This window comes from Herpailurus yagouaroundi, unplaced genomic scaffold (genome assembly GCF_014898765.1).
Source record: "Herpailurus yagouaroundi ecotype Mexico unplaced genomic scaffold, PumYag 186, whole genome shotgun sequence".
NCBI classification, from domain to species: Eukaryota; Metazoa; Chordata; class Mammalia; order Carnivora; family Felidae; genus Herpailurus; species Herpailurus yagouaroundi.
This window is the reverse complement of record NW_024412417.1, coordinates 31,134,330-31,151,955: the sequence shown is the minus strand read 5'-3', so window position 1 is coordinate 31,151,955 and position 17,626 is coordinate 31,134,330. Positions and strand designations below refer to the sequence as shown.

The 17,626-nt window shown below is 39.0% G+C and overlaps 1 long non-coding RNA gene across 1 annotated transcript in view; it reads left to right on the top strand.

The window, feature by feature from the left end:
• Nucleotides 1–17,626, top strand: part of LOC121043209 (uncharacterized) — a 113,533-nt gene continuing 95,907 nt past the window's right edge. The window contains exon 1 of the long non-coding RNA XR_005796729.1: nucleotides 1–59. This is a non-coding gene — a long non-coding RNA (uncharacterized LOC121043209). The remainder of the gene's footprint in view (nucleotides 60–17,626) is intronic.

The window sequence follows — 17,626 nt, the reverse complement described above, 5'->3', positions numbered from 1 at the left end:
AGGAAAGCATTGGAAGAGAGGATAACTGTAGTCAAGGAAAGTCAAAGAGTGCTATAAATGTACGTACGTGGACATTAATCTCTGGCATATCATCTTCCGTCTGGATTTATCGCTACCTTCTAATTCCTGGTCATCTTCCACATGGCAGAAGCTAATTCCCTAGGTCAAGGGAACACTTTCCAGAACATTTCAATACCTCAGTGTTTTCCTGTTTTCCTGCCTGTGACCAAGAATAGCTTGGCATCTTAGAGGAGCAAGTTTCACAGTTGAGGACTCTGCCTTCATCCAGAACAGCGATGGCACAAATGACTTCCCCATTCGGGAGAGTAAGTCACTTGTGTAGTAGAAGTGATAAGGCGTCCATTGTATGGAAATTTCCAAACATAAAGTAATAACCCCACATTAATCCCACTTATCCCAAGCATTGCACTCATAGAACAAGTCATGGGTTTTTTTCTCAGACACTGAGGTTGCGGAGAGCCAGTGAGAAGAAAACCCAGCACAGCTGACTTAGTAACCAGGTTAGTTTTTTGACAGTCTGTCATGACTTTAAGTATTCAAACACTTTCATTAAATGATCAGTGTGAGCCATACCCCATGGTCAATTGGTCATGTATCCCCATTTTATATGAATAATGAATACTGTGAAGTTCATAGAACTTCCGTGTCTTCTCATAGCCACTGTACACACAGCCTTCTGTCACTGGATTCTAGACACTCTCTTAAACCACACTTGATTCCTAGATCAACTTATCCCTATAGATAAGTAGCAGACACTGCAGCTTTTTTAACCAAAGCTAAGGATCATTCTGGAGAGACTTGAGTAGCTAGAGCTTTATTTCTCCAGGCCCCTTCTGGGAAAACAGACTCAACCAAATGACCGATTGATTCTCCTATAAAAATTCTCTGAAAAAAAAATCCCTTTCCCCTAAGCCAGTCCCGAAAAGTCTCCCATTCACTTCTCTTGACTTATTCTGATCTAATTCAAATTCCAGAGACTTCTTAAAAAAGGTTTTGTTTATCCAGACATCTAGAAAGATACAAATAAATACATAGATAGGTATGCCAGCGTGCGCACACGGTGTGCACGCGCACACACACACACACACACACACACACACACCTTAATATTAGATGCTACACTATCTCTTATGTGTTAGTCAATTCTCCCACCTAATTAAGGGCAGAGTGATAGAGCCTGAGGCTATGTTACACTCAACCCACCACAAAGGGTGTGTATGAGAAAGATCTGACAGATGTGCATGGCTGGGTGGAGACTTGTTATCTCATGCTAAATTTTCTTCTGTAATAGAGAGCAGTATGGGTGGCTTGCCAAAACAAGAAAGTGGGTATGTGATATTTCTTTTCTTAAGTGAGATCTTTATCATAATAATGACACAAGTGAGCTCTTTGTAATCACAGTGGAATATGCCATAATGTTATAAACCTATCATTGTAGTGATTCTACATTTTTGTCACTACATTTATGATGAGCTTTGTGGAAAATTGTTGTGGATGTCATCAGACCTTTGATCTTCTCATACAATTTGATAATCCCTTCTCGAGGTTTGTAGCCATCTTATGGTCACCAGAGACAGACTAGCACACGTTGCACAGCTGTGACTTATTACTGATTGGGTCATCTTCCTTAATTTCAGTTAATTTATTAAACAATTTGTAAGGTCTCTATCAGCTTTAGAAGTCTTGAGCTTTATATGTAATTTATTTAATTTCCATAATGAGACTTGCTGTCTCACTTCACTGGCCTTTGAATCATAAAAACTTCAGTCTCAAGTTTATTTACAGTCATAACAGTTCACTAAAATGATATGTTGGCTGAGTCCTGCTATTCAAAGGCTGGTCCACCAACTGGCCCTATCAGCATCGCCTGGGAGCTTGTTAGAAATGCAGAATCTCTGTGCTGAACCCAGATCAACTAAGAGTCCATGTTTTACCAGGATCTCCAAATTATTTAGACGCACATAGAAATTTGGAGTAGAGGGCTGGCAATAGGGACATGCTCCAGGTGTGATGTCAAAGTTATTGTGAGCCATCACCTTCTCAGTGGTACGGTTAGCTCGCAGGGGCCAAGGTGATTCTTAGATTACATGAACTGCTAGGCAGTGAGGAGGTTGGAGCTTCCCTGCTAATTGCCAGTCGACAAATTCTTTCAACTACTGCCAATGATTCAGAGGATCTCTTCTTCCACAGCTTATTTCATAACTTTACATTTTTTGTGTCTATTGGAGAGATTGAATACTGTGGGTCAGCATGATAGGCATTCCTCAGTTTTCTCATATGTACACTATCTGCTTGGTTGTGATTGTAGGAGGTTTCCTTATACTGGTTGGAATATAATTCAAGAATACTGGTTGTTGGGTTTTTTTGTTTGTTTCTGTGGGATTATTTAATAAGTGACCCTGTTCAAATCAAGCACTAAATTTTATTTCTTCCACCATCCATCAGCCAGAATTGCATTTCTGAAAATTAACCTTTTTTTTGTTTAGTTTATTTATTTTGCTAGAGAGGGAGAACAAATAGGTGAGGGACAGAGAGAGAAGACAGAGGATCCGAAGCAGGCTCTGTGCTGACAGTGGAGAGCCTGATGTGGGGCTCAAACTCATGAACTGGGAGATCATGACCTGAGCTGAAGTTGGACACCTAACTGAACCACCCAGGTGCCCCTGAAAACTAACCTTGTTAAATTAACCTTGTTAAAAGCTAATAGACTCTAGAAGTCAGATTTTGCATTAAAGCTTCCATATAGACTTATTTTTTAAGTTTATTTATTTATTTTGAGAGAAACAGAGACAGCATGAGCAGGAGAGGGGCACAGAGAGAGGGAGAGAAAATCTGAAGCAGACCCTGCACCTTCAGCATGGAGTCTCATGCAGGGCTCGAACCCACAAACTATGAAGTCATGACTTGAGCCAAAACCAAGAATAGGCCACTCAACCAACTAAGTATAGACTTATATAAATGTCTGTTGTGTTCATAATTCAAAGGTTCAAATATAATTTCTTCAGATTTTGGTCATTTATCCACCAAGACACTGGTTTCTTAGGTGATATTTTCAAATTGAAATACAAATACTTAACCTCATCAGGAACTGTCAGCCTCTTGCCTTTCCCCAACATACGCTCCACATGATGAGTAAGGATTCACTTGCATATTGTCCTAGTTTTTGATGGAATCAGTGCAAATCCAGTTGTAGTGAAACACCTCCCACTCTGAATCTGGGTGAGATCCGTGACTGCTACGACCAATAGGATATTGTCAACAGGCCACTAGGCCAATTTCCAGGCCAACTCCTTCAATATTGGCAGCTTCCACTTCCTTGGAACATTCTTTCTTGGAGCCCTGAGACCATCATGCTAGACATGTGGAGGGGCTATATATAGAGAGCTGCACCAGGTCCCAGCTGTGCTAGCCACGCTAGCTCAGACTCCAGACGTGTGTGTGAAGAAGCCTGCCTATGACTCCAGCCCCATCTGCAACCCCACTGTAATTGTATGAGAAATACCAAATGAGAAATACACCGCTGAGCCTCCCGGCCTCCAGAACCATGAGAGATAATGCTAAGTTGCTACATTAAGCCACCGAGTTATGTGGCTGGTTCGCTCTGTAGCAATAGATGACCAGAATAGTTGCTCTGTGTCTGAGAGCTGAAACTCTTGGTTTCAATCAGTTCATCACACTTCAACATTGGTGTCAGTTGAAACTTTCATGGTGGTACCATTCTGTCCATCTGACAGACCAGAAGCAGGAACAAGGCCTCAGCAATGGGTTGAGAGAAGCTTTGGGAAAGGAGCCTAATAATTGCAGCAATAGTTACATATTTGACTAGACCTTATACCAGTAAAACTTTTCATGTAGAAATATGATAGAAGAAGTCATAAGGAAGTATTTCAAGTGTTTAACTAAATATAAACTTCAAACTTCTATGCCACATCAAGATAATAATGAAAGCATTAATTGTCCACGATACACTGGGAAAATAATTTGTCACAATCATGACAAATCAGTATCTTAACATATAGTTGTCAATTTTTATTTGTTTTAAAATAGGAACACATATGAAGCTTCTAAGTAAGGCTGAAAGAGCATGGAAACAATTCTTATTTCTTGGAGACTTCCATTCTCCTACTCCACTCTGAACCAGATGCTTTCCAACCGGAGGCAAAGATGTCATCCTGGGACATCTTTTTACTCTTCTCCCTCTTATACAGATCCCATATCTTCTTTGATTATTATTTGTTTATTTCTTCTTCTCTCATTTTGCTGGAGCACACCTTAGAGTACCTTACTTAGAACAGGTACATGTGAAATAAATCTTATGGGTACTTACCTGGAAAAAAAAGTTTATATTTTGCTCTCATATATTTTCTTACATGCATAGTAGCAGCCTGCCCGCTGGAATCCTGTTTGAGGAGGCGAGAAATAGTCTGAACTCTTCCCCAATATGAATTTTCATGTGACACCTCTGTTTCTACTCACTTCCATTTTCCATTTTGTCTGCTGCTTCCAAGTTGTGAGCCCCACCTGCATTCTTTACCATATATCACCTCTTCTTTCACCCATAGTTTTCTTACATGTTTTTGGTTGTATGGTTCTCTCTGACATACTGCATCAGTGAGAGCCCCAGCAAGAAACAGATGGCGTTTTACGAAATAAGATTATGTAAAGAAGCTTTAATAAAATTAACAAAGCTGTGAGCAGAGTCCAGGGAGCCACAAAAAACAGGGAAGACCCAAAGGATGGAGGAAGACAGTAATGAGGAGAAACCAATAAGAGAGAGGTTTTTAACGAGAGTTGCTTTTAATGCAGGGATAAGATAGTCTGCAGCAAACCAACAAGTAAGGTGCCAAGGAGAATAGATTCCCTAACCCGAAAAATTTCTTTCTGAGGATCCCTATTGGAGTAGTCCAATCAGAAGTCAGGGGGCAAGAGCACCCTTTGACGGAGTTCATGAAGGACAGATTTCTGGGAGAGATACCAGAGTGGGAAAAGGTAGAGAGTAGATGTGCAAGGACAAAGGGAAGATACCCAGCACACCTGCTAAATCAGTTGCCACTCTTTCATCTGGATTCTTTCTTTAATAAAGGGGTAGATATTTCTCATCTGAATCTATGCCATCCCTCTGAATAGTTTTTCTTGTAGGAGAAAAAAATAAATGTCCATCATCAGTCCTCAAGTTATTTAACCCATATATATATAGTTAATTAATAGTTAATTGTTTTGCAAAATAGGATCTAGTTCATTGTTATCCCAGTCCATATATATATATATTTTTTACCACTGAATATTGTTCTGGTATACTCCGTTTACTATTCAATGTTATACCCATACAATGTAATTTATTTGGTTCCATAAAAAGTACAACTCTTTCAGCATTTTAATGGCCCCCCAAAGATGTCTGTGGGTTAATGATGCTGGATCTGTGAATGTTACATTGCATGATAAAAGGGACTTGGCAGGTCTTCAGAAGTTAAAGATTGTAAAGTGGAGAGGTTATTCTGGATTACTTGGGTGGGCCAAATGCAATCACAAAAGCCCCTATAAAAGAGAGGCAGGGGGCTCAGAGTCAGAGAGGGAGATGGCAGGAGGATGCAATCAGAGGTCAGAGTGATGTCATTACTGGAAGGGGGCCATGGACCAGGGCATGTGGGCAGCCTTTAGAGGCAGGAGAGCAAAAGGAATGGATTCTCTGCTGGAGCCTCCAAAAGGAATGCAGTCCTGCCGACACCTTGATTTTAATTCCGTAAGACACAATTTTGGACTTCTGATCTCAAAAAACTATAAAATAAATTTGCATTGTTTTAAGCCATTGAGTTTGTGGGAATGTGTCACCGCAGCAATAGGAAACTAACAAGAACCTTCTTCTTCTTCTTCCTCTTTTTTTTTTTTCATGGTAGAGTTAGAACCATATAATAAGGTCACCGTGAGGCAATCTGAAGTTGCAAACTTCATCCTGGTTCTCAAGGCTGGGCTGCATCTCTGTTCCCTTATCCTTTAGGCTCGCTTTGGGGCACAGCTGCCTTCATGCCTGATATTACAACTCCAGTCTTCATTTGCTTCATCAAACATTTCACCTTTTTATCATCTAAGGGTTTTCACACACAGCATCCTCATAACCTGAAGCTTGTCTTTCAACTTTTCATTCTTCGGGACTCATTTATATACCTCTCAGTGAATCTCTTCCTCTATTCCAGAGGCAGGTACCCTGGTTTATCCCATCTCACATATTTTTCTTTTCAGTCCTATGAGGTATCCTAATTAAAATAGTTACTTTCGTATATATTAGCTGTGAACTTTTGGCACCACTTTACAATATGAACTTCAATTTTTATTAATAAAGTCAGAAGTACTTATCTCATGGAGTTATCGCAGTGAATAGTTGAAGTGATATTTAGAGTAGTTCTCCAAACACAACCAAATCTTGCTGAATCTACTAAACATGCTTTTCTCTCAATCTGAATGACTGGATCTTGTATCTCTTTAGATCTGTTTTATTTTTAATTAAAATTTTTTTAATGTTTATTAATTTTTGAGAGAGAGATAGAGTGCAAGTGGGGAAGGGGCAGAGAGGGAGGGAGACACAGAATCTGAAGCAGGCTCCAGGCTCTGAGCTGTCAGCACAGAGCCTGACGCAGGGCTCGAACTCACAAATCGTGAGTTCATGACTTGAGCCGAAGTCAGATGCTTAACCGCCTGAGCAACCTAGGTGCCCCTCTTTAAATCTGTTTTAAATGTAATCTCTTCAGAGAACAGGTATCCTGGATGGAATCAGGAAGTGAGAAAAATTTATCCAAGACTAGAAAGAACTCCAGCCACCCAACCCACCACTCAGGCCTTATGCGGGGTAAAGACAGCTGTGGGGGGCAGAGAGGTCAGAGCACCACTTCCTGGCTGCTCTGTTGGGGAAACAAGAAAGACCCATGGAAGCCATGGTTGTACAAGATGAGTAGACAACTAGAAATTCTAATAAAACATGACTTTGCTCTAAACATAACACAGAAACAATAGAGAAAACTGCAAGACCCAAAGGGGCCATGAATCTCAGAGAGTGGTGATCCTAGGTTCACCCAGACTAGGGCTGAGGACCTTAGTGGTGACCCTACATGACCCACAACCAGTGGCATAACTCTAGAGGCATAAAACCCTCAGGAGAACTGGGGCCATTTTCCTCCAGCAGAGTGGGGACTTGGAAGCAAATATTAAGCTATAGACAATGAAAGTGTATTTCTTAGACATCTCTAGGTTGAGCAACAATGCCTGCTTAAAACTCTTCTAGAGTTTTTCTCTCCCATTAGAAGTTTCATGGGAGCCAGGACAAGAGTTAGCCTGATGCCGTTTTCATAAACTGATCTTCAATAAAAACTTTTAGATGAGTGACTAGAATGACTATTGAGATTCTTATCCCATTGTAAGCATGCACATGGGCATTCACACTGTACTTTCTGCATTCAAGAAGAACTTTACTATGGTCTTTCTGTCTTGTATTTCAGAATTTGTTTTATATATCTGTGGAGGGAGGAGGGAGTAAAGAAAAAAGGTTTATTGCAAGGCTCTAAAATCAAACATGTTTTAATGAAAATGCTTTCTTCTTTGGGGATGAATCTGAAATTTGGTATACTGGTCTATAATCAAGGCCAACTTCTATTGAAAATAATGCTGAGTTTTGTCTGAGCTCACTGACAATGAAAATGTGGAAAAGCTGGAAAATACAGCTGGACAGAATTAAGTTTGTTTCCTTCCACGGTGGTAAATGAGGTCAGTGTCTGGAGTAAGATACTATGTCCAGTCATATTTAGTCAACCTGGTGAACTGTCTCCAACCCTATCCCAAAGTATCAAGGGTTTGAGGGGCTTTCCTACCCACCCCCCACCCAGCAATTAATCTGCTTAACCAATAAAGAGGACATATCCTGACTTAGCATTTGAAACTGTGAGGTCTTTACTTCCAGAAACAGTGTTAAAACAGTGAATATGTGTTTATTTAATTTTGTTTTGCAGGGAATCTTTTATTCACTGAGGCACCACAGCAACTGAAAGAATACCTAGCACATATTAGGTACTCAATAAAATATTTATTGAGTGAAAAGCACCGATTTTACCTCTATTTCATAGTCCCTACCTCTAAGTCCCTCTTGTTCTGTGTATCCCAAAAGGAGTGACTTAAAGTTAGCTGATAAAAGAACTTAAACATCCAAAGCTAAGGAGAAAAATACATAGAAACAGATCGATCTCCTAAAATGTAGAGAAAGAGGAACTCATATATGAGAAAGAAATTCTGTATTTCCCTCTATATGCAAAATGAAAAGGTTATTAATGTTGAATAAATGTCAAAGACTTCGGGATAGCATACAGAAATTACAATCCAACGGGCACCGGGTGGCTCGGTTGGTTGAGCGTCCAACTCTTTTTTTTTTTTTTTTTGTAAAATTTATTGTCAAGTTAGCTAACATACTGTATACAGTGTGCTCTTGGCTTCAGGAGTAGATTCCCATGATTCATCACTTACATACAACACCCAGTGCTCATCCCAACAAGTGCCCTCCTCAATGCCCATCACCCATTTTTCCCACCCCCGTCAACCCTCAGTTTGTTCTCTGTATTTAAGAGTCTCTTATGGAACATGTATTTTATTTAAAAAAATTTTTTTAATGTTTATTTATTTTTGAGACAGAGAGAGACAGAGCATGAATGGGGGAGGGTCAGAGAGAGAGGGAGACATAGAATCCGAAGCAGGCTCCAGGCTCTGAGCTGTCAGCACAGAGCCCGACGCGGGGCTCGAACTCACGGACTGTGAGATCATGACCTGAGCCGAAGTCGGACGCTCAACCGGCTGAGCCACCCAGGCACCCTGAACATGTATTTTAAACAAAAACAGCAACAAAAGATTTTGAAACTCTTCCTCATTTGACAGATGTGGAAACTGAGGCACAGGGAATGATTCTACCATGAGAGTTAAGGTTAGAGTACACATCTTCTAAGTTATAATCCAAAAATTTCTCCAGAATACTGCCTTTCCCTTTATGTAACAAGGAAAAAATGTTTAGAAGGTTATTCATGTCTCTTGTAAGGCTTGCAAGTAATTCTGTGCATCTATTGTTTGGTGGGAGATCTTGTGGTTAGGAACAAGCCTGAGCCAAGAGCCGCATTGCATGGCTGAATAGAAACCTGAAAAGATCTTTAATTGTACCATTTTGAAGGTAAACAATTCATTCAAGTGTGTTTAAAAATCAGAGCAAGTGATTCATCTTGATGTGGATCTGGGTGGGATTAGAAAGCAAATCTTCCTTCCTTTTTTTAAAAATACAGTATTTCTGTGCAGATGAGATGAAGGTACTCACAGCGCCTGATCACTGTGATTTTGGACTATGATTGGTTGACACGCAGAGAGAACCCTCAAGTTCCTGACCTTTCAGGAAGTGTACCGGATATGAGGTAACGTTGGTGGAGAGAGGCTGATATTTAAGCCAATATGCAGTGATTCTTTAGACTTTGGGGGCATTTAGAATAATTTTCAATTAGTTATGGCAATACCCCACAAAGGAGGTTCAGACAGGAAAGTAGGGAAGGCCAGACAACTTTTGAGAATAACTGAACTGAAAGAAAAACTTGAAGGCTGAGCTGAAGGAGGCTTCGGTGGTATAAATATGACCTACACAATAGAGGAACGCAGTTCAGCAAGCCAGAAAGAGCCCCCTAAAGTGAAATTTAAATAAATTGTAATGAACATTAAAAATATAAAACATAAGGGGAAAGCCTGATAAATGTAACCACATGAAAATTAAAAACATAAACTCTTAATCATTAAAAGATACCATGAAGAGAGTGAAAAAGATAAGCCACACATTGGAAGAAGATATTTTTAACACATGTAATGGACAGAGAGCCCACATCCAGAATATATAAAGACTTCCTCTTTATTAAAAAGAAAGAAATGAAAATAAAACGAAGAGACACAAATAGGCATTTCTCAGGAAATAGAAACACAGATGACCGTAAGCCGATAGAATGTTGCTCAATTGTATTACCAGAAAAACACAAATGAGACCGCTAAGCTGATATTTCACACAGAGCAGTTTGATAAAATTATGCAGCTGGATTATAGGAAATGTTGATGAGCGTGTGGGGCAGAGGAGACTATCATCCCCTGCTAGTGGAGCATATTAGTACAACTCTTTTGGGGGAGAAATGGAATTACCTAGTAAATCTGAACATGTTTCTGGCATAATACACAGCAGTTCCTCTCTTAGGTGATTATCCTAGGTAGACTGAGCCTGTACTCTGGAATAGGGGCCAGGCACCAGGATATTCACAGCAGTGTCAGCAAAATACTGGGAAATTCTAAATGCATCTAAATGTTCAGCCCAGCTAAATGACTAAATAAACTGAAGTATTCAGGAGCTGAAATAGTAACCACAGGAAACAAGAATTCATCCATTATCAACAGGGATGAATCTCAAACACATAATGACGGCAAATAAGCATAAATGATTACCCTATTTACATAAAGGATCAGAACAAAAACTAAATAATTTATTCAATGCAGATACAGAAATAGGTAGGAAAAGTACAGAGAAAAGCACGGAAATAATTGAGACAAAATTGAGGATTAGGATCACCCCTTGCAGGGAGGAAAAGCGATGACAGAAGATAGATTCATGGCCATAAAACTTTTGGTTGGGTATTGGCATTTCTGGTTTTATTACTATCATTTCGCCATTCAGATGTGTCCCATATGCTTTATAATGTTTGATATATTTCAATATAAAAAAAATGCCCAAAGTCAGCTGAAGAAGAGAAAGAATAACACAAGTAGTAGATGGGGAAAGCAAGATTGAATATACATATATCTGTATCTATCTATCTATATATGTATGTTTATCTCTCTCTCTCTCTCTCTCTCTCTCTATCTATAGCCTACTTAATGACCCCAGCACCACTCTGCTAACTCATTTGTGGCTCTCAAGGAAGTTTTTTTTTTTTTGGTCCAGCCACCCAGTTTATCCCACTCAAATCTACCCCATGCATTCTGGATTAAAGACATTAGTGTTTCACAAGAAACCATGGCAAATAATCAGACTCTGTACTCTTCTGTTTCTAACTAGCTCATCTTGAGCAGTTTCATGGTAAGAATATATGTATGTTACGTTCAATATAGCACATGTGTTCAGTTCTAGCTGAAGCAGGCTTATCTTCTGCAGGAGATAAGGGAATCATAATTTTGCCTACCCTAATCATCAGAACCTTGGCTGTACCTGTTAGGAAGATGGGTTTGAATCTTGGTCCAATGCTAATTTGCCATGTTATATCTGGCAGTTGAATTTACTCATATGAACTCGTTTCCTCCTTTCAATGCAAATAGTAATTCTAGACTGTGCTGTTCTGAGAATGCACACAAAACCACATAGCAGATTATCTGGCAAACCTAAATGACAGCCTTTAAAGAAACTGTCAGATTAGTTCCAACTAGCCTGTATATATACAGAATGTTTCATGGAGAGATTCTCTTACTTTAGACTGACTGAACTTCACACTGTGGTTTGAGAATTTTATACAGTCTACCAGAATCTTAATCTTGTGTGTGTGTGTGTGTGTGTGTGTGTGTGTGTGTGTTCACAAAGCAAACTATAAACGATATATAATAATAACAATTTCAAATTTCTCAGCCCTAAGAATTGAAACCCTGGTATCTACTTTGCACATTCTCCTGTGTTTCTTTTTGCCTCTGTGCCTCAGTTTTTTTTTCTGCATTGCTGTAGGCGTTTCTAGGTATAAGAGCACATATCAGGGATCCGGGAGAATGCACAATCCTTAGTTTGCAGTCAAACAAAGTTCAGTCCTCATTATCTTTAACTACTCTGGAGTCTTTGTTTAAAATTCACTAAATTTAAGAAGGTACTCTCTGTCTTCAATACATTCAGTAACAATCTGCTGGCAATTACTTATCCCCAGCGAATTGCACTGAGTTGTGCCTGCTGCACCGTTCTGTTCTCTCTGCTTCTGCATTACAACTTCATCTCTTAACAATGATCTCTGTGTTCGGCTTTTGAGCCAAGATGGCCAAGTTGAGATTTATATCCACTCCTTTTGGCAAGAAGGAAGTCTAAGAAATACCCCAGTTTCAGAGATGCCTGAACTCAATTGTTATACCCCTTAAAAACTGAGGACTTTACTCCTGAAATAGTTTATAGTAACGATAGTGGAAGAAAAACAACCACAGTTCAGAATGACCCAAAGATTTTTTTTTTCAATTAATGAGAAAAGATAAAATCTGATTCAACTCTATAAGCCGTTCATCAACATATCTCCTGTATTTAGCATGGTGATTGGAATGTGATCTGTTATAATGCAGATATTCAGCAATATTCATTTAAATAAATTAATAAAACTGATACATATGTGAACAGCAAATGAAGCATTTTGTTCTAAGCCTTGATGTGACCCCGAAATCCCTGATTATTATTGAAGACTTGATTATTGAGAAAATGTATGAGTCCCTAGGAATGCTTGTCAAGATAATCTTTAAAAAAACACAAAACCTTTTTTACTTTAGAATAGTTTCCAATTTACAGAAAAGTTAGGAAGATAGGACAAAGTTTACATCAACCCTACACCCTGTTTTCTCTATTTTTTTTTTAATTTTTTTTTCAACGTTTATTTATCTTTGGGACAGAGAGAGACAGAGCATGAACGGGGGAGGGGCAGAGAGAGAGGGAGACACAGAATCGGAAACAGGCTCCAGGCTCTGAGCCATCAGCCCAGAGCCGGACGCGGGGCTCGAACTCACGGACCGGGAGATCGTGACCTGGCTGAAGTCGGACGCTTAACCGACTGCGCCACCCAGGCGCCCCTCTATTGTTAACATTGTACACGACCATGGTGCATTTCTAACAACTAATGAACCAGTGCTGATACGTTATTATTGACTAAAGTTAACACCTAATTTGGATTTTCTTCATTTTTAGTTAATATGTTCCCAGATCCTACCCTGTGACTTCTTGCACAGTGACACAAATCGTTTTGATTCCCAATTCATAGGTCAGAGCAAACTCTGCAGTCATACCGTATTCCCAGAAGATAGGGAACTGCAATTCTACAGAGCTTATAGAAGGCTAAAGAAATAAAAGTATTTTGGTCAACAATACTAAATGCCTACTATGATTAATAGTAATTCACACATTCACTGCAGATTTATAATTCACAAAGCTGTTCTAGAATGTTAATCAACTTTCACTTTAGGTTAGCAGAGACTTTGGAAAGGGGAGAATCCAAGGTTAAATAGCTTGTCCAGAATCCAAAATTCAAACCCCAAATTTTGGACAATACCCTGATAAAAATATTATTCCCAGGGGCGCCTGGGTGGCGCAGTCGGTTAAGCGTCCGACTTCAGCCAGGTCACGATCTCGCGGTCCGTGAGTTCAAGCCCCGCGTCAGGCTCTGGGCTGATGGCTCAGAGCCTGGAGCCTGTTTCCGATTCTGTGTCTCCCTCTCTCTCTGCCCCTCCCCCGTTCATGCTCTGTCTCTCTCTGTCCCAAAAAAAATAAATAAAAACGTGGAAAAAAAAATTAAAAAAAAATATTATTCCCAGCAAACCCAGATGTCTCCTGCCTTCATTTGCTACTTTTTAATCTCCTTGACCTAGCCAGAGGAAGACTCTAGGGCAGGGATCAGCAAACTTGACTATAGTAATTTTCTGAGTCTATGCAGACTACGTGGCCTGTCATGACTACTCAATTCTGCCATCGTGGAGAAAAAGCAGCAGCAGAGAAGACATTGATAATTGAGTGTGTTCTAGTAAAACATGATTTACAAACGCAGAGAGTGAGCTGGCCTTGTGGCACACACAGGCCATGGTTTGCCATCCGCAGCCCTAGAGACTGGAGGAATCTATACAACAACCTGGGATATATTGATATATATAATTTGTGATATATACCACTCAAAATCCGTTGATTTACTTACACCATTACTCTTTTAAACTCTGTATCAATGTTTTTTTAATCCTTATGATCGCATCACAAAAATAGTCTCTCTTCTTTGTTAATCTCCTGTTAGCATCATTCTGTATCTAATTATAATTTATGACGATCATTGACCTGACAGGATTACTCATCTGCCTCCTGGGAAAGAAAGTACGTGTGGATCAAAGTATTTTGAGGTTAAGCTTAGGGATACAGGAAGTTGAAATGAGACAGATATAGGACCAGGGTCAGTTGAAACTATAAAGGGTTAGCAAGGCACGTGCTGAATTTTCCAAAAAAAAAAAAAAAAAAAAAAAAAAAAGAACCACAAATTTCAAAGTCTTCCTGTACTGATCTGTGCTACTTTTAGCCAAAGAGTCTTTTGTATTTTTGTTAATCTACCCCATAGTGAAAAATCACTTAAAGTGACACTTTAGGAAAATGTTTCCAACCTTGCCTTTTATTTCACTTTTTTGTGTGTGCATGATTTTAAAATATATATACAATTAGAAATCTTGTGTGGTCTTTATCACACACACTATATCAACAGATGATGGGAGAAGCCAAAAATGTGCTATAGAGAATTTTTGAAAGGCTTTCAGGCTATATTTACATAAATTACTTTCCTCTCTTATGTAATCACAATAAAAGAGTTGGATTGAAACTTTAAAATATTTTTCACCATGGAAATATACTTGTATACAGTTTGTGAATAACAGCATGCGTATATGTAAATAATACATATGTTTATATATTTCTACGTATATGAACATACACACATCTATACATAAGGCAGAATTAGGGGTTTAAAAGGAAACCAGGTTGCTGGGATGTAAAAGCTAAGATTGCAAGTGTTCCCTGTTATGTGTGGGGGGTACCTAATTTATTTATTTTTGTAATATTTTTGTAATGATTAATGAACAGGAGAAGAATATTCTCTTTTTAAAGTTTCCCTGGCTCACTCAGAGCTATATTTCAGCTCCTCTTCTGTTCTGATACTTGCTCAAATGACCAAATGGAACCCTATTAGGTCTTGCCCTCATGTCCAGCTGTAAGAATTTGGTGGATTAAAATGGGCCTCAATTCTTTGCAGCTCCTCCTAACACGAAGTCTGTTTTCCCACCTCTTGACTTTGAGCTGGCCTTGTGATATGCTTTGACCAGTGGAATACAGTGAAGGTGATTTTGTATGACTTCTGAGAAGGGCCTCTAGAGGCCTTGAAGCTTCTGCACTTGCATCCTTAGGACACTGAGACCATGTGGAGAGAGGGGCCAGTCAATAGTCAGCACCCATCACCAAACATAGGAGTGAAGCCTGTGGGAACCTCCAGCCCCAGGTAGACAAGCAGGTGACTGTGGTCACATATATGACCCCAGGTGGCCCTAGCAGGGGAACCACTCATCAAACCTAGCAACTCATTGATGGTGAGACATGATAAGTAATTTTTGTTTTAAGCCATATATGTTAAAAAAAAAAAAACAACCAAAATATAATTGTTTCAGAAAAAACCCTAAACATGTTCAGTTTCTGAATTAGGAACATATGAATGGGTGAGTTCGCGTTTCTGTATTTGTTTGTGTTTATAGAGATATAGGTGTTGTGTGGCTACACTGTAAATAATAGTAGGTCATAACTATTACTTATTGGATACCTGATGTATGTGAGACACTGTGAGATGTGTGTTTACTTAAGCTACATCTTACGTAGCTATTCTGATTATGGTATGAGTATGAGCCAAAGAACAAGTAAATTTCCCTCTTCCGCTTTGACACATGAACAATTTAATTTTCTATGTCAGCCAGAGAAGATAACATCATGAAAACACACAAGATAAAATATTTGCCTTATGAACTTTTAATTTAAAAACTGGTCAAACGTATAATAGGCAAAATTAAATGATAAATTAAGGGGGAATATTTGCAACTTATATCTCAAGTATTTAATGTTCATAAGCTTTTAGACATTTTTCTAAAACTATAGGTAAAATTCAAATACCCATAAAGAAGAAAAAATACTATTACTAAAGTTAGAGCACACTGATGTCTAATTAGAAGAATGTGCATTCCAAAAAAATCTTGAAGCGAAAATTGACATTATATGTTTACTAACCACAACTATTTTGTTAATTTACCCATTGATACAAATGACATTGTACGGTGGTAACCATTTGGAACTTTGAAAGGTAGAAAAACAAATCTTCCCTGAATTAGTGCAGAGCCAAGTGGAAGAGACAGAATAACAAAATTATCTAATAATATAATATGATATGATATATGATATGATATATAATATAATATAATATAATATAATATAATATAATTAATATAGTGGGTGAGTACTGAGCTGTTGAGGTGTGCAGAGTAGTAAATGGTGTGAAATTTTCTGCAAGTAAATAATAGAGAATCCTTCTTACAGGAGGTGAAGCCAGAAATTTCTTAAAGGGCATGTTAAAATTTTCCAGGTGAAGAAAGTGCCAGGGGAGGGGAGGAAGTTATCTGAAGGAAAGCAGTGACCATAGGCAAATATTGAGAGAAGTAGCATGCTGTATGCAGAGAACTACAAGAAGTGTGATAAGAGGCAGAGCTGAAAATGCTAGAAGTAAAACTGATGAGACATTATACCCATTCAGTAGTTCCATCCATTCTGGATATAACCTGAGACAGGCAGAAGAGGGGAGGGAGGAGGAACCAGCAGTTCTGTGACATGTTAAAATTGGATATTTTTAAGATTATTTATTTATTTTGAAGGGGGGGGGGAGCAGGGAGAAATGGAGATTGAGAGAGAAAATTCCAAGCAGGCTCCCCACCATTAGCGCAGAGACTGATATGAGGCTCAAAATCACAAACTGTGAGATCATGACCTGAGCTGAAATCAAGAATTGGACACTTAACCAACTGAGCCATGCAGGCGCCCATAAAATTGGATTTTAAATGAACTTTGTTCTCAGGAGGATGACTTTTTAGGGGTAAAATTAGGGGCTAAAAGACAAATTTGGAAACTGGCAGTACTCCAGAGAGGAAAGATGTAGAGCTAAAGATTATTCCTGGGTTTAGAGCTCAGTGTATGCATATGCAACTATTAGTTTTTTTTTATTCCTTATAGTGACAGACAGATCTAAGGTATAGCCAAGATCCCTGCCTCCTGGTGGTTACAGCTTTGTGTAATCTCCTCTTCTTGAGTGTGGGAGGGATCTGTGATTTGCTTCTAATCAATAAAATATGGCAAAAAGGATGAATCTGACATCACTGTCATGATTGTGTGAAAATATATGAGACTCCACCTTGCTAATCAACTGACACTAGCGATTCTTCTTGCTAGCTTGAGAAATTAAGGGGCCATGTTGGAAAAATCCACATGTCAAGGAATTGTGGGTAGCCTGTAGAAACTGAGGGCAGCCTTAAACTGACAGCCAGCAAGAAGCTGGGGCCATCAGTCCTCCAACAAGAAAATAAATTCTGCCTATGTGAACATAGGTTTTTACCTATGTGAACTTCTTCACATAGTGATAGGGAGTAGATTCTTACCGGTCATTCCTCCAGATGATAACACAGCCAGCTGACACCTTGGTCACAGCCTTTAAGGAAACCCACATAAGACTCCTGATCCACAGAAGCTTTGGGATAATAAATGTGCATTGTTCTAATTTTTAAA